We start from the raw sequence: 26,526 nt of genomic DNA, 5'->3' as shown, positions 1-26,526 counted from the left end.
AAATAAAATCATACATAAAGACCTTAATGTTCCCTATGTAACCGATCTAGCCCGAACCAGATATCACTCCTTCCATTATAAACTCTCTAACCACTCACACCCCCTAGTTTCTATTCTTGCATCCTCTTCCATTCCTGACAATCCTCCGAGGTGACTAAAAAGAAAAACACGAGACCTGCATGTTATGTAAAATGTCATGAGAGTGCTACCAATGGGTAGTTTCTCTACACGCCTGTAACACTCCAATTTAACTTAGATCAGATTTACTAAATGTATTATAATGTACAGTTGTAAATAGTAATAAATAAATATTAAAAAAAAAGAAAAGAGTGAAACAAAGTTGATATTCTTTTTTAACACCTCGAGAAACCCTTAAATAGGAATTAAAAAAATAAAAATTGTTAGCCTAACATTTTGGCCCTAATTGGCCTTTGATTTCTTTTGAAAAATCAAATAATAGCAATAACTTCAATACTACTCGACCAATCTTTACCAAACTTGGCAGTGGTTTAGGGCTTTATGAACTGCACCAAAGTGCACAAACCGAATCAAATAAAAATAAAATGTGCGATTTTTTACCGCTAATTAAAATTATATTCCCATATTTTACCCCCCTAATTTTATCTCGAATCTAATTTTATTTAATTTAGGCTAAAAGAGCAGACATTCGACTTTCCAACGGCCATATTAAAGTAGAAATTGGATGAAAAAAATACTCCAAATAATCAAGCTGAAAATTTTCTAATTTCCTTGAAAAATGATATTTAGTATTTTGAAGGAACAACGCTGAAATGCTCTTTTCTTAAAAATAATTTTCTGACCTACTTTACCCTCAGCCACATTATGTTTTTATAATTTTTTGTAGATATTATATAGCTTAATATAATCAGCAATATTAATGTAATATATCAGTAATAAACACTAAATATTTATTGGCTAAAATAATATTGGACACTAAAATAATATTGGCTTCATTTTATTATACCAAATCATAATAATAATGTATATGTATATGTTTAATTTAACTATCAACAATGTTCATTAAACCTATATACATTCTTAAATATAATAATAGGGAAGTATTGTCGGATCAGCTAGTATGTATATAAATAAATGTAAGGAAAATTGTAAGATTGTAGCCATCTGAAATATGGTCTCAAATACCTATCTAGCCATTAATGTTTTAATAACAATGATGTTTTGTCGTCATTTTCATTATACCACTACGATAGTAATAGTTTTTAGAAAATAATTGGATAGTTAAGCGAGACGGTGGTATCGACTGACCTATCCCAAGCAGATCCTACAATAGAGAAGGCACCTGGCCACTACCGGTTCCACCTCTATTCACCGCACTTACAGCTGTTTTAGCCCTTTAAACTTACATTCACGTGCTACCTCGACCGGCAAACCTAAGTGAAAATTCTTTGTCAAAGGCTCTGGGAATTGAAATTATAACGAATAACGAGAATAACCGGCTTCGTACGACATAATACTGACATTACACAATCGCAAATAATTATACTTTGAACCGAAAATGTATATTATACTACTGTGAAACGTTTACACAACGGTCGCCCACAGGAAAGATATTTTTTTTCCGTTTTTAAGATTTTATATTAAAACCATTAAGACGGATTTAATATTAAATTAACATTAAATTGAAATAATATTATTATTTAATTTAAACATAAAAAAGAAAATGCATCATTCTAGGGTTTTTTTTTATCAACCATAATATCTCTAGTGTAATGTCTTGATTTTTTTAAGCAGAGTAAAGATTTTTCAGGCTTATAATAAAGGCATACTACTTAATTTTCCTCTTAAACCTTTCATGCTCAATAAAAATTAAGTTGAATTCAAATTTCGAGAGTCTTTCTGAGATAACCTGTGGATAAATTAAAAGAAATTTAGAATCGGCGAAAAGCCGCGTACAGCCTTCGAACATATTTTTTTAAATCGAGTCTTAGATTATAAAGTATCATATTTCCATATCTTGAAAAGTGCTACCACATTTTTTGAGAAGGGAGAATATAAGAATATACATTTATTTATGTATATATTTTTTACATAAGCAACTTATTGATCAAATCTATTATTAATGCTATTTGTCAAATAAGTGGCCGGAGTTTCTAATAAAATGAAAGAGACATTAAAAATAAAACAATAAAGCTTTTTTTTTCGTAACCTTCTTTATTATTTTATTCGTTTAATACATACATAAATACATATTACAGTGAAATGATATATTTATAACAGTGAAATATGTATATCATTTCACTGTAATATGCACTTATGTGTTAAACGAATATAATAGTAAAGGAGGCTAAAAAAAAAAAACTTTATAGCTACGTTCATGGTTTATTTTTATACGAGATATAATATCTAAATAGCGTAAGTTTCCTCACTAGTAGAGAATAAGAATTAATTTATAATTAAATAGTCATACATATACACATGTAAAATATACAATACATACTGTTTATTTATTATAATTTTTTAATTTATACTGAATATCTATAATATTCCATTTGTTTCCGAACTTAAAAAAAAAAAAAAATCTCTACTATATGAAAAAGCTTTTAGATCACCGTGTAACAATTTATTTTACATTTAAGGTACACAACCTGATATATACAATATACAATCTGAACAACAGAATACATATGAATCACAGTTAAACAATTTAAGCAACAGTTGTGCAATTTGTAAAATGAGGGTCGGTCCGCGGTTGGGCGCACAGGGGGTATCCATCAAGTAATATAAAAATCAATTTTGCCCTGAATAGGTATGTAAAACATCTTAGTTTATATAATTTTAAAAATAATTTTTGATATAATATTGATTAATAAATTATTGATAAATAAAAATTACCTAAACTGATAACGAATACTTACTATTTATGAAAACATTTAAATTTTATAAAGAAACCTCGGTAATCGCCTCTGTATCGTTCAATTTGTAGTATATGTACTGCCGAAGTGCAACAAATTTGCGACTTACAAGAGACTTATTGGAATCCCGATACTAGACTGAAATGACAAGAAACTGCTCGTAGAATCCGATTACTACAACACTTACTCGACAAACGCTCTAAACTTCCAATTGCTACAAAAAAAATCACAAATAACTAATACACTACGATAATCTGACTTATTTGGACATACAAGGGGTATTCATGAAGTTTTGTTAAATGTAAAATGTTTTACCATGTTAAATGTTATAAGTATAGGATTGTGAGCAGCGCTATTTAAAGTTATGTTAAATGATTAATGCATAAGAGCTCCTAGCGGATTTTCTGAGCAATTTGTTTTATAACCTTTCCTGCCAAAACTTCATGTTATTGGTTACTTCCAAGTTTTGATTACAGTAATTTATTATGACATGCCTAAAATAAGTGAAAAGTAGAAGTGTAAAAGTTTGGCTACAGATTGTATTTTTGAAAAAGTCCAAAACATAAGACAAAAGAAAAAACAAAACAAAATACAAACTACGAGTAAGTAACCTAACACGACAACAAATAAAACAAGCTCAGCTGGTCTGTTTCGTGACGTCATTCTCCATTTAACATACCTAGTGACAGACTTTTAGCCCTGTTACATGTTATATTCTTTTGGCAAAGAAGGAAATATTTCTCCATTTAACACAAGTTTTTCCATTTAACACGCTTTAACATGTTAAACTAAAGATCATGAATGAGAAACTAGAGATCACTACAGAAATGAGCTATGGATGTCGACCAAACCATCAAATTCCTCTCTTATTCAATCCTTACAATTCGAAATTTTCCGTTAAATCCTAGATGCTCCCTATTACGTCACGAATAAACTCGTCCATAAAGGCCTCAACGTCCGAAATTCTTTTCCATCAAAACTCATTAGTTCTTAATCTCTTATCCTTAACAATCCCTGATAATCCTCCGAGACATCTGAAAAGAAGATGGCCAAGGGATCTATTAATTTAAAGCAATGATTGAGTGGGTGGTTGGGTGGTTCCTTCCTAAGAAGTGTTGTGTTTGTTCATGTGTTTTGAAACATTTATTACTTTTACTTATTGTATTTTTTTATCAATTTGTAAATTTCAATTATTAGAAAATAATGTAACTGGGGTGCAGAAGAAAAAAAGTTTTAAAATGGCCAAAGGAAACGTCCGAAACGTTATTAAAATTTTGAAAATAGAATTTTTAGGAATAAAATATAATTAAAAAAATATTTTTATATGGTTTTATTCTTAAACAGTGTGGGTTTCATGTAGTCCTGAGGATTTTTTTTTCTTACCCTCTTTCCAGCTTACTGCATGCAGAAAACCGAAACTACCTCTTTCCAAGACTGTCAGGTGTGGAGGTGGCAGGTTCATGTGACCAAAAATCTACAAGTACTGTAGGACCATCCATTAAAAAAATTTCTGTATACTATCTGTTTGTTTATATTCTATATATTTTTACTGAGTCAAAAAAAAATTTAAAAAGGAAAATGTATACTTTTGTCACGTACTGTATCGCTTGGTATAACTGTAGTTGAATACAATGCGAAATTATCCCAAAAAACACTTGAATGGCAACAGTGGTATAAATTCTTACACTTTTTCTTGGAAAATTAAACGTTGTTCTATGATTTGATCTATGTCGAGGATTTGAAAGTCACCTTTCCGATTAAACCAGTAAAATATTTCAGGTAACCGATTTTTTAGTTTCTATTGAGGTTAAATAATGCCGTTAGTTACCATTGATTTAGTTAAGTTCTGGATATTTACGTACTATTAAAAATGTCATTATCAAATAATTAATTTTTTTTTTAAATTAATAGAAATAGAAATATTTATGTACATTTTATTGAAGAATAATGAATTTTTAATGAAGTTCGGATATATTCGGCCAAGTTCGGCTATAGTCGGGGGTACGCCCATCCCGCCTCGCCGCAACGGGCCAGTTGGCCCAAAGGCGATGTGAGGGAAGTGTCGCTTTACGATCTGTCGAACGCTCATTGTTCTCTTCAGTTCTGCTGACGGAAATACGTCGCTATTCACTCAGGAACGTTGTGAACATATTTCGTGTCGAATTTGTGTTCAGTGTTCGCGGGCCGGAACGCAGTTCATTTATTTTTTTGTATTTTTATTTTTGACAGTGTTGGAAATTTTGGATTAACCCATACGAAATAGGTGAGTTTATCTTTTTTGTTTTGGTTACTTTATTTGTGATAATAGTCAGAATGATAAGATAGTTCATATAGGTTAGGAAGCATGTGGTGACTGAGGGAGGTTATATAATTGTTTAGGATCAATTTTAGGTTACTCCTTCCTCCAAAGGAGGCGTTCTTTGAGTTCGGATGAAGACTTTATAGGAATTAGGGTATTTAATTCCTAGCGGAGAGAGAATTGGGCTGTGTGGACTGAACGTTAGGTGTGGAGGGGGTAGCAAGGTCTCGCCATGCCCCGCTTTAGTCTCTGCCCCACAAACAACTTTCGTTTCTCCTCTCACAGCGCGAGTTTTATCCAACCTATAATGCATTATATAGTTAGCGGTTATTGTATTATATTACTATATTATACATTATTATTAATAACTATAAAATAAATACGAAGTCCTCCAAAGAACTGCAAATTGTTACTAATAAAACAATCATTAAATGATAATACAGAAACACAAAACATTATTCAACCTGATAATATGATATTTTATTTTATAGATACTAAGATATGTCTTCATTAAAAATTGATCAATGGAATCATATCAATTACAGTAAACAACGTTTCTGGCTTTTTACCACATCATCAGGTCATACACCAACCTAATCATAAACTAAACTCACTATTTATTCACAGTAGTCAAAAAAGTATTAAAATCTATTACAATATTACCTTTTTTTATTATAGATAGTTTAAATTAAATAGTTTAATCTATTAGAACAGTCTTTTTACCACTTACGTATGCAATGAAATTTATTTTTAATGAACCAGTAAATTAAATATAAGGGCTATTAATGAGGTAACGAAACAATATTCTATGTGTCAAAATAAATAAACAAAATGGTTAAATTATAGAAGCTAATTTCATCTTATCAGTGAGATAAGAACGTTATTTTAAGGAATGTACATGTAAAAAAAAAATTGTTATTAATATATAATGACGAAATATTAATTTTAATATAGATTATTCCTTTTAAGGGAACTATTGTAAAAAAATTTTTCTTTACAATTGTTAAAAAATTATCTGATTGTGAGAGTTTATTTTATGAATAACATTGGTGTATTTTAAGGGGTTGTCTGACCTCATTATGGGATTAGAAATCCTGAAAAGTTATTTTATGTTATGAATGTGATTAAGGCATATTTATTAAAAAGAAATATCACCTTAATGCCTATAAAATATACATAAATATAACAAAAACAATATAAAATATAAAAAAGACCTATTAATAAAATAAAAAATATTATAAATTTATATTTTGTTTTATAATAATTAAGAAAATGTTTTATTAAATATTACAGTAATATAACTTCAATAAAAGTTTACTGATACTTCTAAAATACTTCGATTCCTAAATGTTTAAAATATATATAAAACTATTTAAGAGTTATGAATTTTATTAGAATTACATTTACAAGAATAATAATTTCTATTCAATCAAGTTTTTAATAATAATTTTTATGAGTTGAGTCTGTTTTAAAAGATATTTTATTTCGAAATTAAAGAATAATTTTTTATATTATTTAAGTAAAAACTCATAAAGGACTGATAAATCCATATCACATTAATCCCTCAATTATAAATAAAAATATAAGATGATATATTTTAATTACGTATCTTGAATAAATAAAATAGCAATGTTTTTGTAAATGTTCGTACGTTTATGTAATTGTTAATTCTGATGAATAGTTTAAATTTTTAAAATCATTGCTTGTTAACACATACATGCCCTAATACAATACAATTCAATTTCGGTAATATATATTTAATATGAAAAAATATAAACGGTTTCATTTCTACTGACAGATAAAAATAAATAAAACTAAAATAATATTTGGATTTATTGTTGATGAGATAAATTACTGATAAGTTTTTTACCGGTGAATTCCGGGTCAGACGGCAACCTAATTTCACGGTGTTGCAATGGTTTAACTTTGATTGATTTTTATTTGGTACAGTTTTATTTTTTGCAGAATTTATCATCATGTTTATTTTACAACTTAACTAGTCTTATTTATTTATTTTTAAATTGTGTTTACTGATAATATCAGTACAATAGGTATTGTGCTAGGAATTTCAAAGCTTATAGTATAGTATATGCCTGCAACGTAATAATTGATATAGTAGTAAAATTATAATTTTGTTAATAGAAAATATTTAAAAAAACAAAGAACTTCTAGTTTTTAAATAATTACAATTCAATAAATAAAGTTTAATGGGTTAAATGAATAGTTATTTTTTTTCATCAGAAACATGACTAGAAGATTTATCTGATTGAAAAAAAACAAACTAAATATAATACTATACAATATAAATATAAGGAAAAAATCTATTAAGGTCAAATTTAAGTAGGACACTTGTATAATTCCGTGGTCTATAATAATTAATGATAAGGTTTTTTATTATCTTTTTTTTTGTTTTGTTTTTTTATACGATATCATTTATAAAATATACAAAAATGTTTCCTTTTTTTTCATACAATAAACTCTAATTTTTAAGATATGAGAATCAATTATATGTCATTGACTTTGTTGCTTACCATCTAATATTATTATCATAGATTAATAATATAAGTGTTATTATGATGGCTTAGAGCCCCTTTATAAATATTACAACGTGAATTTTTTTTTACATTAACGGTCAGTTACATTACATTTTTTGTAAGTTTATTTATTTTAACAATTCTTTCTGATAACAGTTTAGGCACCAAATTAAAAAAAAAACCGATCTGGTTTTCTGATTATTTTTTTTTTATAATATAGAATTTTAATTGATGGAAAAATACTGAAAGGCCATTATATTTATAGCGGTTGTAATATATAGGTATTTTATCTCTTAATAAATATTTGCTAAAAATATTGAATTTCTTTTAATTGCTACATTCTTTTGTCTTGTAGTTTGTAAATAATTAAAAAAAATTGACAATACGATCTTATGTAAGGTGTAAATTTGAAAATTATAATGTAAAATAGAATATTTTTAATTTTAAATCAATTCTCACTTTTTATCTTGTCTTCTAAACAACTTAAACAGAAATTAGTCTGAAATTGCCTAGAAATTAATCCATAACAAATCTAATTGGTTTTTGACCTATTTATGATTGTCAGATAAAGAGCACTATCTAAGGACATTTATTTCAATTTTTAAATATAAAAAAAAATTAAGAGTTGCTGCGATGTACCTATATGTTTACGAAATCGAGTAAATAGTTGGAGAATTAATTTATTGTTACTGATATCATTGCTGAAACTTTATAATAAAGTTCTTTATAAGTCTTCTAGGAATTCTTATAATAAATAAATAATTACTTCAATGTTTAATTGTAATGCTGAGTGACGTCATATTAAGATACCTTCTCCACTTATTTCAAATAATGAGCCTTTAAATAACCATACGGTTGTAGGATTATCAATAATTGTATCGTTTGTCAACGGTTTTATTCTTTATTAATAATTATTGGTCACGATGAATGAAATTTAAAAAAAAATCGATATGTTGCTGACATTCCTTGATGAAACATTTATTTTGGTTAATTGTGGATTTTGTGATACATAAATAAATTATAATTATTAAACCATTTCACAGTATCGAAAAAACATCACGATTTAATTAAACAAAAAGAAATAGTTGATTACTCGCCAAGATGAATCTGTCGGTCAAATGTTTGATACCACTTTATTTTTGTTTAGAATTCGTAACATTTGGGTTTTAATAAAATGAAATCAACTAAAGTTCATATACTAATACAACATTGGAGAAATATAATAAACGAATAAATTTAAGTGGAATTTACTGGGTCTGTAAAGGTGAGGTTTATTCATTATAAAACATAGGTCTATCCCTTTACCTTGTGATACACCGTACTTTAACTCAATTTCAATGGCTTACATTAATCTTATTAAATAATAATCAATGATTGAAACCGACTAACAAATTTTATTTAATATTTCATACTTTGGCCAAAATAATTAACAATGCTTATCGGTGTGATGAAAAAACTCAATATTTTGTTGCTTAATAAGTATAAAAATAAGAAATAAATAAATAAACTAAACCAAGTACAGATTACGTTGTAAATATGCTGGAATCTGTACATATATACTGGTTTTACAGAACCAATATGGTGATAGTAAACTATTATCCGATGTTTATTTAAAGAAAAAATCAATTAAATAAGTATGAAGTGTTAGGGGTATGTTTTCCCCGTAAATTGTTATATTAATGAATATATAATCCTCAGTATAATTTTTTATACTGTTATTTTGATTAAACTGAAAAAAAAATAGAGAGTCAATACTAAGTTTTGTTTTGTGTAAATATCTTTACCTTATAACATAGCTCAACATTTTTTTGATTCAGAATCATTGGGAAAATATAAACCGATTAATTTATTTATTTACAATCATTGTGGAATATTTTACTATTTATGCTAATAATTTATTATACGATAATTTATAATTTTAATAAATTCAAGTGCCCATTTGCACGACATCCTTAACTACTTTTGTTTCAATGTATAATATAAACATTATTTGCTGTTTCTTAACTCTATTGTTTCTTGATTTATTTGTTTCCCTTTTTTATTTATTTATTTTATTTTTTTAGTCTTCTATACAGTTTACTTATCGTTCTAAAGATTATCTGGACTGTTGCAAGAGATAGTTTTTGAATTATTCAAATTGATTTGTGGATTGGAGAAGTGAGCTAAAAATATTAAAAAAATTATTACACCATATATTTTCTTATATCGCTTTTTTTTTTTTTATTTATTTATTTTTTTTGGTAATGTATTTTTAAATGAATAATGCATTATAATTTTTACAGTTTGCCCTAGAAAACTGCTTAGTCCCACGTGATGTTTTATAGTCCACCGATAGATGAAGAGAGTTTCCAAAATTTATTGATTTTTATTCGCATTAATTTTTTCGTGGCATAAAATAAACCGTTTTTTAATCCATTGATTTGTTTTACAATTTGAACAACATTTAAACCTAAGGAATCGCTTTAGACAGATGTATAATCCTTATTCTGACAGTAAAACTGTATGAACAGAAATAAATATTACGATTTCGATTTTTAAAAAAATAAAGTTTACAGCCTCAATTTAAGATGTATACTTTATGATCCCTCAATTCGATGCACACTACTATATATTTGAACCTTACGTTTGAGAAATACTTCGTGTTAATTTGAGTTTATCATGAGAACAAGACTCATCCATTCCACATATAATGCTACAAGAAAAATCCAAATGCATTGAAAAAAATCATGAATACTGATTATAGTAATGTCATTGAAATTGTTTTTGTATGTATTAAATTAATAAATAAATCGTAAATAAATTAATACGGCGTACCAAAGTTTTACATTTAAAGTCAGTATGGACTGCCTAAAAAGAATCCGTGGCCCAGATATTTGCTCCCGTGATAGCGACAGAAGACAGAACGCTGGCCAGAGCTCGGTGGTTGCCATTATGTGTCTCCCCTATTGTATTATTCAAAAGACAATTTGTGACGGCTGTGTGTTGTAGAATTATTTATATTGCCCGTCGACTGTCGTACTTCGTACATTGTCTTTCCTCTCTTGTCAATATATATACAATCCCAATTGTCAATAGCTTTTGTATATAGTCTTTTGATCTGATCCCTGGGACGATTTCCACATTTTTAAAGAGTTCTTCCCATTGATATGGCGTTAAAAAAAAATCTGGAATTAAAAAAAAAACATCTGGTTAAAATTATTTATAATGTATGATTTAAATACCCTACACTAATATTTTCCTAAAAAAATACGAAAACAGTAGATTGCGTATGCCTGTCAGTACATTGAAATAATAAAATAATTAATTGCATACAAAGGAAATACTTCATACTGTCGTACTTTTGCAAAATGGCAGATCTACATGGAAAAAAATAAGTTTCCTGTCTGCATACATTTAATACATCTTTTATTCGTAACATGATTCCTGAAGCGGCTAGTAATAATAACAGCCATAAACCGTTTGTTTTAATTTAAAATATAATTCGGATGAAATAATGACCCATGCTAGAGCGAACCTGTTTATGTAGAGTTTAAAATGAGCTCAGTAATGATTTATTTCTAAAAATGTTTTGCTCAAAATTTAATAGCTAAAATATTGCGATATATTTCCATTCCGATGATCATATGAATTTTAATAGTTAAAACAAATTATCTCACCATAACCATTCAGAAAATTGAAATGAAATGAAAAAATAACTTTATTCTGGGACATGGGAAAATTGTATTGATGGTTGAATAGGATTCTGTCTAGTTTCAGAGTAGCCGTATTTTGTGTTTATATATTTTAAAAATTCGTTTGGATGAAGAGAAATTGTTGAATTATGAGGACAGAAGTCATTAGATTGTTAAGAATCTATTTTATTTTATTTATTTTTTCCAAAACTTTTGTGGAAACAATACACTCTGCCACACTCAAGGGCAATAGGTATTAGGGATGTACACAATCATACCTTACATACATATTAACTAAACATAAAAAGTAACTAAATAATAATAATTAAAAAAAAATCAATAAAATAATTAACATCAACTAGATAGAATGGATAAAAATAAATTTATATATTCATTATAAACTAGATGGATAACTAAAAAAATAGGAAAAAAAAACTGAGGTAAATAATTAAACAATTTTTACCACTATCATTACCTATAAAGAATATTTACATTCTGCCCAGGAAACCCCGAATTAAGCTCTCCCACCTAAATTTGAATGGCATTAGTCATACTAATGGATAAATTCCGAATATGTTTGTCATCTGGGGGATGTTTAATGGTTGGCAAAATATGAACGATAGTGAAACGATAAAAATAAAATGATGATAATGAAAATAAACGAACATCGGTAAAATTAGCAATAAAAACGTGGAGTTTTGGCTTTTAGATTTCAAGTCATGAGAACCTAGTTAACCAGAAAAATCGATAAAACAGAATGTAATAATAAAACCATTAGTAGCGCCCCAGCTAATATCAGGAACTAAATGGTATGAAAGCTGCAAATATAGCTCTACGGAACAAAGGTCAAAGAAATCTATAAATATAGTCAGAATGATCACAAGTTTTTCCTCAACATTAGGTGCTTAGAAAATTAGGAAATGCTTAAGGAAACCGCCGACGCCGAAACATACTTGAAAGTGTGTTATTGAATCGTTAGCCCCAAAAATTGAATGAAGAGGCACCGTCAGAGACCGGGGTTGCTAATCCTCATACTCAAATTAGTTTTCGATCATAATCGATAGTATCCGATTTGGATTTGGATTCCATGTCATTTTTTTAAAATTCCATCGATTTCTTTCCCAGACGCATACACATGCTTGTTTTCCTTGACACATTTATTTTTCGAAAACGACTGGTTCGATTTGGTCTAAAGTTGGAAGCAAGTTGGGGATTATTTTTATTGTTGGCAGAAGTCTCAAGACATTCTCTTGATGGTATTTACGACTATGGTAGTAGAGATGCTGAGAAGAGTTTTGTGTACTTTATGTGCACAATGTTTTTAAGTCTCGACATCTAGACCATTTCCACACATCCTTCAATCTAACTAACTCCGGCTTCTCATCGTTCCTAATTATGGTCCTTGATTGGCCCGAAGGTCGAACCTCCTCAGGACTTGGCGTGACGAAGCTCATCCCAGGAGCCAAGAGACAAGGCCCTGGGAGCCGCGTACAATGGAATAGCCTTATCTTGCGAATTTCGTTCCCAGCTCCAGAGAGGAAGCGGTTTGTAGCTATTGATCTTTGCAGCATTGTCGAGAGAGTCGCCATTCAACTTCTTGTCAGTAATTTCACGGAGTTTGGTTCCTCAACTACCTTAGGTTCCTGTTGGGACTATTCCTTAATGGCTCTTGTTCGGGTTAACTACTGAGATAACTCGATGGGTTCGCAATGCTTTATGGTTACCTTCGCTTGATGACTCTTCCTTAAAGAAAGGTTTCTTATCTCTTCCTTCAAAGGAACCGCAAAACCAATATTCGACTGCGGGAGTGTTTGTTGACTGAATCAAGCTATCTCATAGCTCACTTTGAAAGTACATTTTAGCTACAATTAATAAAAATTAGCTTTTCTGGAAATTTCTGAAAGAACTGTTTTGTTTTTTATTTTGATTACAGGTTTAAGGTAGCTTCCATTTTAATTTTTATATCTGTAATTGATCTTTAAGCACTTTTAATTAGTTGCATCAGGTATTTTGTCAAGTCTTTTTAGCATTGCCTTGAGAATCCAAAATCGGATTAAAAACAAATATACCCAATACGGCAAAATTCGCATTGCACCACTTATGGTTTGTACCGACTATATGAAATTTTTATATTTAAATTATACAAGTTACAAGGATTCTCCTCGGCTGATTTGTAACCTTCGTGTCAAATGCAGATTTAAGCAGATCTGAGAAAAGCCATGGGCGGGGCATAGATATATAATATTTTATTGAATGTGTCTTGAAACGAAACACGTCAAAATTTGAGTTGTTACGTTATTTCTAAGTTCAATCAAAACCCAATTTTATTTTTTATTGAATTTTGTTCTGTTCGATATTTCAGCCTCTGTTACTCACGATTTCATTACCGATTGGGAACTATCTCATGTATCTAGCATACATCACTGAAAACATTTTCGTAACTATCATAATCTTTTTTTGCTAATAAATTAAATCTTGCGAAAATAAATAAAAATACATTAGTAGTTGAAACACAAATTCGATGGTAAATAAGTACAACAAATAAATATGGGATCATATTATTTTTTCTTATTGTCCCATCTCATGCCCTTCTTTTCATTAGCTTATCATGCCCTGTAGATCTGATGTATTCCTCAGAGAATGCTATGACCACGTGACCCAGCGTACAGAGAAGCCGTCACAATCGACATAGTTAACCATATGTGGGACCCTCAGCTTGCTCAATGCTGATTATGCTGGCTGGTTACTACCTCGCTTGTAACAACTAAATTCAACAATAACTGAAATAAACTGGAAAGGTTTATTTAATACGATTTTTAATAAATTATTAGTAATTAGTAAAGTTTGATATGACTACTACTAGAGTGCCTCTTAAGGAAGATCAAACCAAATAAATGTAATAGAGACAATAGATGATTACATTAAAAAAAGGTTCATGAAGTTCCACTCCCAGTTACCTACAGTTAAAGGAGCAGTGGCCTGCAACTTAAGAAACCCAACCTCTACCCGAAGACCAGGCTGCTGCAGGACATTCTGTTATAAATTCTATTTTTATCAGTTGTGTTATTGTCACTCTAAAATTTCATTTTATCTTAATTTCTTTTTTTTCTCTTCAACTTTTTCTTAAATTAACTTTAATCCACACACAAGACTGAAACGACAAGAAACTGCTCGTAGATTCCGATTGCTACAACACTTACTTGACAAACGCTCTAAACTTCCCATTCATTACAAAAAATTAGTATACACTACAATAATCAGACCAATTTGGACATATGGAATTGAGCTCTGGGGCTCCACCAAACCATCAAATTCTTCCCGCATCCAACCGTTACTATCCAAAATCCTACGTAAAATCCTTAATGCTCCTTATTACGTCACAAATAAACTCATTCATAAAGACCTTAATGTTCCCTATGTAACCGATCTAGCCCGAACCAGACATCAATCCTTCCATTATAAACTCTCTAACCACTCAAACCCCTTAGTTTCTAATCTTTCATCCTCTTCCATTCCTGACAATCCTCCGAGGCGTCTGAAAAGAAGATGGCCACGAGACCAGTTAATGTAAAATGTCATTAGAGTGCTACCAATGAGTAGTTTCTCTACACGCCTGTAACACTCCAATTTAACTTAGATCAGATTTACTAAATGTATTATAATGTACAGTTGTAAATAGCAATAAATAATAATAAAAAAAAAAAACTTTCATTTTTTTTTCTATTAGAAGTCAATTGTTTCTTTTGATAAATCCATAAATGTCATTGATTTTGTGATTAACGTCTTATTGTATCTTTTATTAAGAAATATTATTTTAATCTATTCATTTTATCTTAATTTTTTGATTTATTTATTACATTGCATATAGTTAGGGGTGTCTTTTGTATGAGACTGTACCCCTCCCCATAATCAATTGTTGAAATAAAAAAAAAAAATGAACATCTTACATTAACCATGTAAGGCCCACCAGGCCGATCTGGTATTGAATAAAAAAAACATTGTTGAGTCAGGAAACATTTTTCTAAATTATCGCTAGATGTACTAAATTGTTTAATTGATTGACATGTCGAATAATACTATAAAATGAACATTGAAGAAGTCATAAATTTAATTTGGAATTTACAATTCTCAAATATACAGGTTAGATCTAGTAAGTTCTGATGAATGCGAAATTTTTAATTTTTAATAGCAATAATGACTTACTTTACAAACCCAAGTTTTCTTATGAATATCAGTCAAAGCATATCCGGGGCAATCAAATACTTGCGTAAAAGTACTTGGTAACACATTTTCACTTTTGGGTAATCTCACTGGATACCCTTCTTTTTAGCGAGACCTTCATCAAACTAGCGTGACAGTATAATAAACCTACCTGCGAAATAAGTTGACAGCGAAAGGGGGAAAAAATCCTGTTCGCATATTTGAAATCATCGTGAAAAATGGATTTAAGTTGACCTCTTTCAAACAAATTATCATATTAGATACCGTTTGATATTTAATGGTATGTCGATACTATCATTGTATGTAAGTAGCCAAAGTTTCGTGCGTTAGATTTTACAGAAGGCCGAGGGCAAAGCATGTTCATGGAGTGGAAATGATCATAGGAACTGAGAAAGTAAGCATGAATCTAGACGGAATTCCAAAAATGTGAGATTTTGGTATTATTTATCGAATTTACAAAAAGTTGAAAAAATCATGGAAAGTTTTATTCATTATACCCCTCCAATGTAAAATTGATATCTAATATTTTTCTTACTAACAAACTAAAAAATTGATATCTATAGCTCCCACTACCAAATGAAAATTAATAAAGTTGAAAAATATATTTTAGTCCCAGGACAGTATTCTTGGTCATATCCTTTATACAGTTTTTAGAGCTGACATCCCAACCTATTCTAACACTATCCTCACTTCGTATGCTGATGACTCATGTCTATTATTAGTGAATAATGACTCATCAATTTTATCCTAAACCCTCCAATCCCACATTATCACCCTCGAAGAATGGTGCTAAAACTGGAGGATTAAAATGAATTCCAATAAATCCCACCAAATCACATTTACCCTTCGTCGTAAACCCATGACTTTCTGCCCCACAGTATCCTTTAATAGTACCCCACTTATTCCTGTCGGACAGATCCGTTGTCTAGGACTACATCTGGACAAACGATTGAGTTGGCATCCTCTTACAAGATTAAAAAAACAGGAAACTTCTGGACGATTCCGATTATTTCAACATTGATAAACAGTCTAAACTTCCAACATTTATATGACTATAATAAGGCCTATCTGGACACACGGAGTTGAGAGATTTGGGACTCCACTAAACCATCGAATAACTCCGTTATCCAATTCAGTTTCTGTTCAAAATACTTCGTAAAATCCTTAATGCTCCTCCTTATATTGTTTTGAATCATCCATCAGGACCTCAATGTTCCATTTGGCCAGAAAAAGATACAAATCCTTCCATAACAAACTTCCTAACCACTTCAACCCATTTGTTTCTAATCTCGCTTCTGCTTCATTACCTGGCAATCCTCCTAGGCGTCTGAAAAGAATATGGCCGAGATCTTCTCCTCTAGAAATGTTATTGGAGTTCTATCAATGGTTAGAATTCTCCACATATATTTATCATGCTCTTGTATTACGAATATCAACTTTACTTGTACATTTTTCAAGACAGTTGCAAATATCAATAAATAAATTTAAAAAAAAAATTTTTAGTCTGCTTTCTTCTCTCTCTCATCATTGTCCAGAGATTTTCCAGTTACTTCAAGTATAGTTTTCTACTGTTTCTTGAAGTATTTTTCGCACAATTTGGAATAATTAATTGAATATCCACTTATTCTAAGACGTAGTTTAGGTTGTCTTAAAAACTATTTAAATTCCATTGCGTTTGGGATATATTCCGTTATAATTAATTTTGAAAATTAAATAAGTAGTAGATTATACAATAAATTAGAAAAATATAGAAGGAAGATGATCCGGGTGCGGCCAAAAGAACTTAATAAAGGAATAGTAATTAAAATATTTATTATAAGCTAACATTTGATAAATTCGGATATATTCGGCTAATGAAATATCAGTAAACTATAAATCAATTTATTTTAGCAAATATCATGAAAACTATTATTCCTACGAAAGTAAAGGTTATAAACTAGCTGCAAGTGCTAATAGACATCTGTATGTCACATAGTTCTATAGTGAGATATAGATTTTTCAAAATAAATTAACTAACTACTGATATTTCATTACATTGTTATGAAATGTTGCTTTTTAAGAAGGTATATCTCGGGAACTATTCGATGTAAATAGCGCTATTAGGGTTAATATTTCAGCAAATTTACTCTTCTTTGAATAATGCTCTTTTAGATTTTCGTGTGTTGTTCGTAGTTCGTAGATGCTCCGAATGAAAAATAAATGTTTTTTTAAGGTTTTGAAACATTTTTTATCGCCATTTTTTATTCCTACTAGTTTTGACTAGTAATTATACGTAGTTTTGATCAAAGTAATCAAAATTGGGATGAGACTGCCTTTTTTTCTTCTCGGCTCTTGTACTATGAGGATAGTCTTATAAATTAGTAGTTTGTTTTATATTGAGAGATTAGACGTCTAATATTTAAAATTAATATACACTAAAATAAGGTTTTAGTCTTTTACGTTATATTATAAATTTTATCTACAACATATAAATTTGACACATGAAACCGACGTGAAAACCTTATTACACCTACAATGTGGCATCAAATCAGAGAGAAAGGTTAACTATTCATCAGCCCAGATTATTCATGCCTCTCCTGTTTGAGATTGATTTCTAATACTTCATGTTGACTGTTGTCTGGTTCCACCTCATATCTGTCTAGTTTTTTCCAGTTATTGTTAGAATAATTTCTCTGTCTCTTCAAGTCTTCGTAGCACAATTCCACTTGCCTTAAAATTGAGATCCTCCCTTCACTTCACTCTTAGGCTTATTTCAGATCATACATTGCAGATTATACAATAACATGAAAATGCGTGTATGGTGTATTTAGGATGCTATATTTTTATGTGTATATATATTTTTTAATGCATCAACGTTAGGTTGGATCTCCCACTTAAATTTCGATGCAAAACATTAACTGATCATTGCCTGATTTGTGCATTATCATCAGCTCTGGCTCGAGTAAAGATTTAAGAGTTTGTTTAGCTCTAGAAATAATCTCCACTTTGTGTCTACATGATTAAATTGTGACTGTTTTATATTACCTTTTCCTTCTTTCTATAACATTTAACATTTCTGAAACTTCTCGGTATAGCAATGTGTTTACTATCAAGAACATTGACATTGCTCAAAAGGAACGGCAAGTGATTCATTATTATTGTTTATTATTATTTTTTTTTTTCGTAAACAGCTAAGTATTTTGGATGTGATTTAGATACCTGTTTGGGTTCGTTCATTGGCAAGGGCACGGCTAATTGAAAACAAGATACAAACATTGTAAATTATAAAATGCTAAAAAAATATAAATAAACCAGTTGTATAGAAAAGGAAAGAAGTAAATTAAAAACATATGCAATAAGTACTGTAATTAATAATAAAATTGAAAATACACTACTAGTGTAGTAATTAGTGTAAAAAATTAATATAAATTGTAAAAAATATGGTAAAATTAAAGAATAGGAAAAAAGAGTGAGTAAATAAATGAGGTGTAACTACGGTACAATTAAATAGCAAGGGGATATATAAATGTAAGTGAATAAATAAATAAAGAAACAATATAAAAAAGATGCTAATCTTAATCAGGACAGATAGGCAACAAACTTTAAACAACAATATATCTTTATGTGAAAGTTGCATGTTGGATGGATAACGGTTTAGGCTTTAACGGAAAATAAGAAGCAAGTGTAATCATAAAAAAAATAATTAGCTATAAAATTATAGTGAGGTAACCTTAATGTGAAAACGAGCATAAAGTAGATGAAAACAATCGTGTAAAATAAATAAGTAAGATAAAATAATATTGAAACCAGAGAACCGAAAGTATTATATATTTTATATAATATAAGTATATTATATTTTCCTTTGAATCTATGTGTTAGTCTTGTGCTCGTAAAATGTATTTATTTGTTTGTTTTTGGTAAATTGATCTACTGCTGTGACTGATCTCACATTGACGTCTAATAGTGAATTTGTTTAGCGTGTCACTGGAGAGGATCTAGGAGGGTGAATTCGAAAGAGGGAATTTGTTGATCGGGTGAATTAAAAAATTGTGAAATGGTGAAATTGAAAGAACAGAAAAGGGAACGAAAAAAAGTAATGAATTGAAATATTTTTATTTGGTGTATAGACCGAAATTGATAGTAAAAGGAAACTGTAGGGAAAAAAAGTTTTCTTTCTATTTTATTATACCATGTAATTTGTATGTCTGATTACGGAATGATAAGTATGCTGTGCGATATAGCAACCTGGTGTATTTAGGCAGCATAGATGAATAAAGTATTTCTCACTCTCTCTCTTCTAATCCCAATTGTGGATATAATTTAAAATTCAATTTAAAAGGAAACTGTGCAAGATTGTAAAATTTGGATATACGCCACTTTGGTTGGAGAGTAACGATATTATAGTCATACTTTTTCTTTTCTGCTCGATGTTTTTGATATTTTTTTTTTTAGATATTAAATTAAATTCTAGGTTGACTTGAATTATTTACTTATTAGTATGTACTATGTACAATATTGGAGACACTATTATTAAGCTAAATGTTCAAAATCATGTACAGTAGGGGAAAAAAAGTATTTGCCCACCCAGTTTTTTTTTTTGTAATAAATTATGAATTTAGGTAATAAAAAATACGATTTACCTTATAAAATAAAAAGTGTATTTGAAACTGAATAAATACATGTATAACTCAAATGAAATACCTTTTGTCTTGTAAAACAAAACTTAAATTTTACGAAAATTCCAGGAGAAAAGTATTTGACCTTCATACGTTTTCTTCATTTTTTAAAATTTAATATATTTGTATTCCTTTAGCATCAATTAGCAATAACCGCTTGTAAACGTGAAGTACGTTTTTAATTAAATCTGGATTTAATTAAAATTTGTTTCCATTCTTGCACTAAAAGATTCTTGAGGGTGGTGTCTTTCGGTTATGTGGTGTTTTCCAACATTTTGGTCTAACACGTGCCATAAATTTTTAATTATATTCAAGTCTGGTGGTTGTAGAGTTGTTGATGAACATTGAACATTAACCATTCTTTAGTTTTATTGGCTGGAAAATTAACCGATGCTGGATTCCCAATTTAGCCGCATTTGCTAAGAGGTTGCGTCTTATAATCCTCACAGATTCCGGATAGTTTTGGTAGTATCCATCTTTAGTGTCTGATGTCATTAAAAATTTCATAAAATTTTTAGGTAGCCAAGAAATATGTCTGACAGGAAGAACATAGAAACTCAATGAATATATTTTTATTATATTTATTTATTTTTATAAACACATCTTGAATTAGAAAATGAACGCATTTACTAACTACTGGCACATATAAAGCGTGACTAAAAGAACCAAAACGGCGACTATAAAATCAACGAATTGTGCGATTATAATGATATACGATATTGCAATCGATATAGATTCATTTCCTCTCCTTAATGAGCGGAAACGACCTAACATATTATGCCAAAGATCTACCAAAAGGACGTCAATAAATTACGATAAATTTGATAAAACGTTATCGTTTTGTCGGGAAACGGGTGAATCACTGAAGCTCTTAAGAGAAAAAAAAAATCGATAGTATATTTCAGGGTCGGCTGCCTCAATATGTTTCAGATTACTTCAAGCGCTGTGTAGTAACAAAAATTTTGATGTTCTCACTAAACTTGTAAATACTAGACTTGAGTAACAATATTTTAGCAACAATATTTATTGCAAGGAAGTAACAAATAATTCTCGAGAACCCTAAAAATAGAAATGAGTTGAGGCTCCTCATAAACTGAACGATCACCAATCATTGCTTGGTGCAATAAATTTTAGTTTGGCTGAAAATAAGTGGTATTTGTCTATAGTAGGGATTGTGCTAGGTCAACCACTTCTTGGATTCACTCAACCTTATAACAGCAAAACGAGTCAAGCACTCACAGAACAATTCAGATGGTTGGAACTCAATACTGAACCTGAAGGTTTTCCAAATTATGGTTTATTCAAGAATCATGATCCACTATGTAGACCATTGTAAGAGTTGTAAATAAATAATATTACGATAAATAAATGATAAAAAATATATTATTCTTTAATGAGGTTGAGTTAATTGGAGAATTAGGGAGGCTATACGATCCTGAATTTTGTGAACTGCATCCTGTTAGTATAATTAAAATGATACCATTGCGGCGAACAAAATGGAGGTGTAAGATTGTAGAGAACGAATCACTAAAAGATTAAACAAAGTTGAGCCGGTTGGCAAAAGTCCGAGGGAGTAGACCGAAACGTAGGTAGGAGGATTGCGTTGATGATGAGTTAGAACGCCGGTAATTAAATAGATGTGTATAGACAAATCGGCATCGAACTTTCGAGTTCGCTAAGCTTTTTATTTATATGTTGATACTTTTTCATGATCTAGCTGATTTGAATTCAGCAAATCTTCTTCTGTTGCTCATTCTCAAAATTGTCACATAAAAAGTTGGTAAAAAAAAAAAAATGTTTCATAGTTTTATCCAAGCACTTACGTTTAGTATGAACTGTAAGGTTGATATAATATAGTATATTTTTATACTAAACAGTTAAAATATTCTTTCATAATTTAATTTTTATCTTATAATACGTATTGTTCATTAATTATGAACAATAAAAAAGTATTTAAATGAAGCCAATAATTAAGAAAAGACCATATATAAAACCTGGAATATTTTTAATAAAGTAATAATACATTTCTAGAATAAATAACTGCCAAAAATATATATTCTAAATAGATGTTGGTTAGTATAATTAATATAATATATAATATAATAAATAAATGAACACACAGAAAATAAATGAAGAGAAAAGAAAAGTACTTTCATCTAGAACTGAAGTCACAAAAATATCTTAAGTGTTCAAAATAAGGATGAATTCAACAAATTGTTTTGTTTTTTATTTCTTTTATTGAGTATTTTTAATTTTCGAATTACTTTTATTGAGTATTTTTAATTTTTAGTATTTCTTATATTGAATATTTATAATTTTCATATTACTTTTATTGAGTATTTTTTACAGAAATAATTGATACTATTTAGTTAAACTATGTGAAAAATAATTGGAAATCTACCAGGTTCTCAAAAATATGAACATATTATATGTTTTTCCATGACGAATTTCCAGACCATGTATATTCTTCCCAAAAATTTTTAAATTAACTATTCTTACATAATATTACGATATGTTCAAAATATAACAATAACGTAATGTAACAAAAGTATGTGTGAAATCCTTCTTAAGGTGAAAAACAAATACTGTAAAAAATAAAGGATTCATTTGAAATCCTTAAAACCAGTTGTCAGAATCATTATAATAAATAATTAAATCTACTAAAAATATTCTGGATTTTCTTTTTAGGAAGTTTGATTATATTAATTTAAATAATGTAGGTATAAAACAATTTTAAACTATGATTATATAGATGACATGATTTCAATGTGGGAATTGAAAATATGACAAATATGTGGATTGTAAAGGTGCAGTATGGGATAATTGTCCCGAAAAGTTGTACAAGAAAAATATAGAATTGGTTATATTCTATTTGGAAGTTTTTTCACTTCAACAATTTAAAAAACTACTAAATATAATTATTAATTAATTAACAATTTCTTTTCATATAGTATGAAGAATCTTAATTGGATTAAAATATTGCATTTATCTTCAGATAGTAAATATTTTAAATCAAGGAACTTATGAACTGATATGCCTTATTTTAATTAAATAATCGATTGTTCTTAGTTTAATAGGTTCCGAAAAATAATCGTTATATTCATATTAATTTTTTTTAGAGTTAAAATTACTTCAAAGTATTATAGATTCCTAAGTTGAATTCTTCTCAATTTTTTTTTCTCTGGTACAATATTTCATTTTATAATAGCTTTATTATTTTCGCAAAATATTATGTTAGAGGATATTTCACAGAATGTGAAAAGAAAATCGTGCCAGTTTCCTATGGCCATTGGGGCGTTGAAAAAGGTTTCCCAAGCAGTACCACGGCTGTCGAAATAAGTGGGAAAGCGCGTTAGCTTTATTCAGGTCAATCAGTTTGTTAAGCAAGAAAAATTTTAGCGGGTCAAACACTCGAATCATTGTGTTTCCTTGACATGAAAATATTCTTTGCTTGTATGAATCGTGTTATGAGAATATTTCTTTATGAATAAATAGCTGAGCTATAAACTGTTTCTGAAAGCTCACTAATTTTGTGATCTGGAAGAATTAACAAAAAAAGAAAAGTTGATTATGCAAAATGTTTTACTTTGGTATTTTTTGAGTTTTAATTACGAGGATATATTATAATAGTCTGTCCCAAAATTATTTTCTTAAAATACTAAGGTGCAAAAATAAATTGGACTCTAGTTTCATAAAATTACTTTTTTTTTTTTTCCTAAGCTGTAATATTATTTCTACAAAAAATATACTTTTTATGTATGAATAATTGAAAAGTTAATATGAAAAAAATAATATTTTAAATATTAAGATTTATATTGAAAATTAACACCGTAAACAAATTAAAAAGCAAAATCAGTATACTGTGTTTAATAGATTATAAAGTTTTAATTTTAAACAAATTATTAATAATTTAGGAGATGCAATTTTTTTTTCCGAATTGAAATAATGTCAGCTTTTTCCGCCATTTTTGCTCTTCAGTGTAGTAAGAATATAAATTTGATGACTGGTAGAAAAAAAGTGGTTACAATATAAGTAGCAAAAAAAATATGTGGGTAACATTTTGCTCAACCAGCTTTTTCTTTCCTTTTTCCTGACCACTAATTAGTGCGGTTTCAGAAACAGTATCCTGGCTCTTTGGAATTAACGGAATATTGTAACTATACGCCGTAAAGCTATGTAAAAATAATACTTTAATGTTTCTTTTTTTTTTTTTTTTTTTGTTGGACCGAAGTATATTTATTGTATCTATGAATTAAAATTTTTATTTTATTGAATTTACGCATTATAAACGTATAAGGAAGCAATGCATCTTATTGATTTTTATTTTTTTAAATACAGAGTTAATTTGAGTAAATGGTTTTATAAATTTTAAAAATTAAATTTTACATTAGATTTTATTAAACATTATGTTTTATTAATTTTATATTATCTACAAAAAAACTTGATCAAGTAGTGGTACTTACTATACTTCATGAATAGTGAATGAAAAAAAATTAAAGTGATATAAAATTTAAGAGTTCCATTTATTTTTTTTAATTGAGAAAACACTGTTGAAAATGTTTTGCTGGCGTACTGCATTCGTTTGCTACATATCACAGCATTTGTACAACTAGTAATACAATTATTTTTGAAAATTATAGTGTATATAAAAAGCAAAATTAATTTAAAATATATGTTTTTTTAAGTATTATTTTCCCTTGATATATATATAGTTTTCATTATTTTCCTATGTACCTCAAATATAATTTTCTTCGCTAAACGAGTACATTCCCCCCCCCCCTCGAACTGATATCAGATAAAATTATTATCTGCAATACAGAATAGTTAAAATTTGAAATTTTGTAAAAATCTAAGAACATCTTCCACATAGGTAGTGTTAAATTAAAACCTAAAATCACAACTCAACAAGTAATTATATGAATACCAGGATAAATATATTACCATACAAGAAAATAAATACATTAACATAAAAGTAATTAATATAAAAAGGAATATTATAAAAAGTATTAAATACTATAAAAAGATTATAGTAATATTGGAACCGGTTTTTTATTATAGTGGTCATAAAAATCTCTAATAAAATAAATAAAAAGTAACAACTTGCTCTACTAGCTCTTTCAGGTCAGAAGTCAGTCCGATTTTGGAAACAGTATCTGGTTCCTGGTAATCAACGTATAATTCTAATTATACACCGTAAAGTCCTACTTACTAACCGTTTTTGTACTTGAGTATATTTATTGTATCTATTGTATTATTGTATTGTTTATATATTTGTGTAGTAGTTACAAGAGATTGGAGCTTTGAACTACTGTTACATAGCTTGTTATATAAGTGACCTTCTAGCAGTCACTAACCTGCTGTAACATTGGCTACACCACTTTCCGCCCCAAATCGTCCCACTCTCCGGTATAAACAGCATTACGGTCACTTGATCTAGAAAGTTTTTTTGGAATTCGTCTATTACTGGATCAGATGGCCTGTAGAAAAAAAAATATAGTAACTACTGCAAACAGAATGTAATATATAAATTCGATCTTAAATTTGAAATCAGATATGCATACTTAATGGATTCTAGTTCAGAAGTAGTATACATAATTATTTAAGTAAAATATTTATTAATCGTCGTAATCATTAATTTCCCACTAAACCCTTTGAAATAATTTTTGTTTTTTAATCTTAAAACACATAGGCATAACATGTAAACAATATATAATAATAGTAAATGATTTTTTTTATTTCATCGCTTTTTTTTTTTTTTTCTTCCTTTTCTTTTTTTTTCATATTTTCTCTTTTAACAATGTGATTTTCCTGTTTTTTTTCCCTTATTTTTATCCTCATTATTCATTCTTATATCCTATTTCTGAATGGTAAATCCTTTTACTGTATAATGTATATTTTTCAAGTGTACACTAATGCCCTAATGATGCGTGAAAATTTGGCTAGCTTAATAAATTCTATTTTTTTTTTTTATTGTTCTTTTTGTGTATTTAAACTCATAAATAATTTCCGCCCTTGGTATTTTGTTTTGAAGAAATTTAATTTAATTTTTGGATTCTACTATATTAAAGTGAAAAAGCACAAATTTTGAGTGTTTTTTTTTTTTTTTTTTTTCTTGGCCAATTACACAGGTTCATTATTTTTATTTAAAATAAAATGAATTTTCTGTTTTTAACTTCAATCAATTCAAGTAATATTTTAATATATATTATGGTAGTCTTTCTATTATCATATAATAATTTAATTTAAACTATG

General features: G+C 28.7%; 1 protein-coding gene across 4 annotated transcripts in view; it reads left to right on the top strand.

Moving 5' to 3' along the window:
- Positions 1-4,918: 4,918 nt before the first annotated feature.
- Positions 4,919-26,526, top strand: part of EcR (Ecdysone receptor) — a 516,751-nt gene continuing 495,143 nt past the window's right edge. For all 4 annotated transcript variants that reach the window (XM_014426260.3, XM_014426262.3, XM_067045017.1 and 1 more), the window contains exon 1: positions 4,919-5,157. The gene's annotated coding sequence lies outside the window, so the exon portion shown is untranslated. The remainder of the gene's footprint in view (positions 5,158-26,526) is intronic.

This window comes from Halyomorpha halys, unplaced genomic scaffold (assembly GCF_000696795.3).
Source record: "Halyomorpha halys isolate HHAL.00 unplaced genomic scaffold, Hhal_1.1 Scaffold566.1, whole genome shotgun sequence".
NCBI lineage: Eukaryota > Metazoa > Arthropoda > Insecta > Hemiptera > Pentatomidae > Halyomorpha > Halyomorpha halys.
The sequence above is the reverse complement of the archived record's forward strand: the minus strand, read 5'-3'. Positions and strand labels throughout refer to the sequence as shown.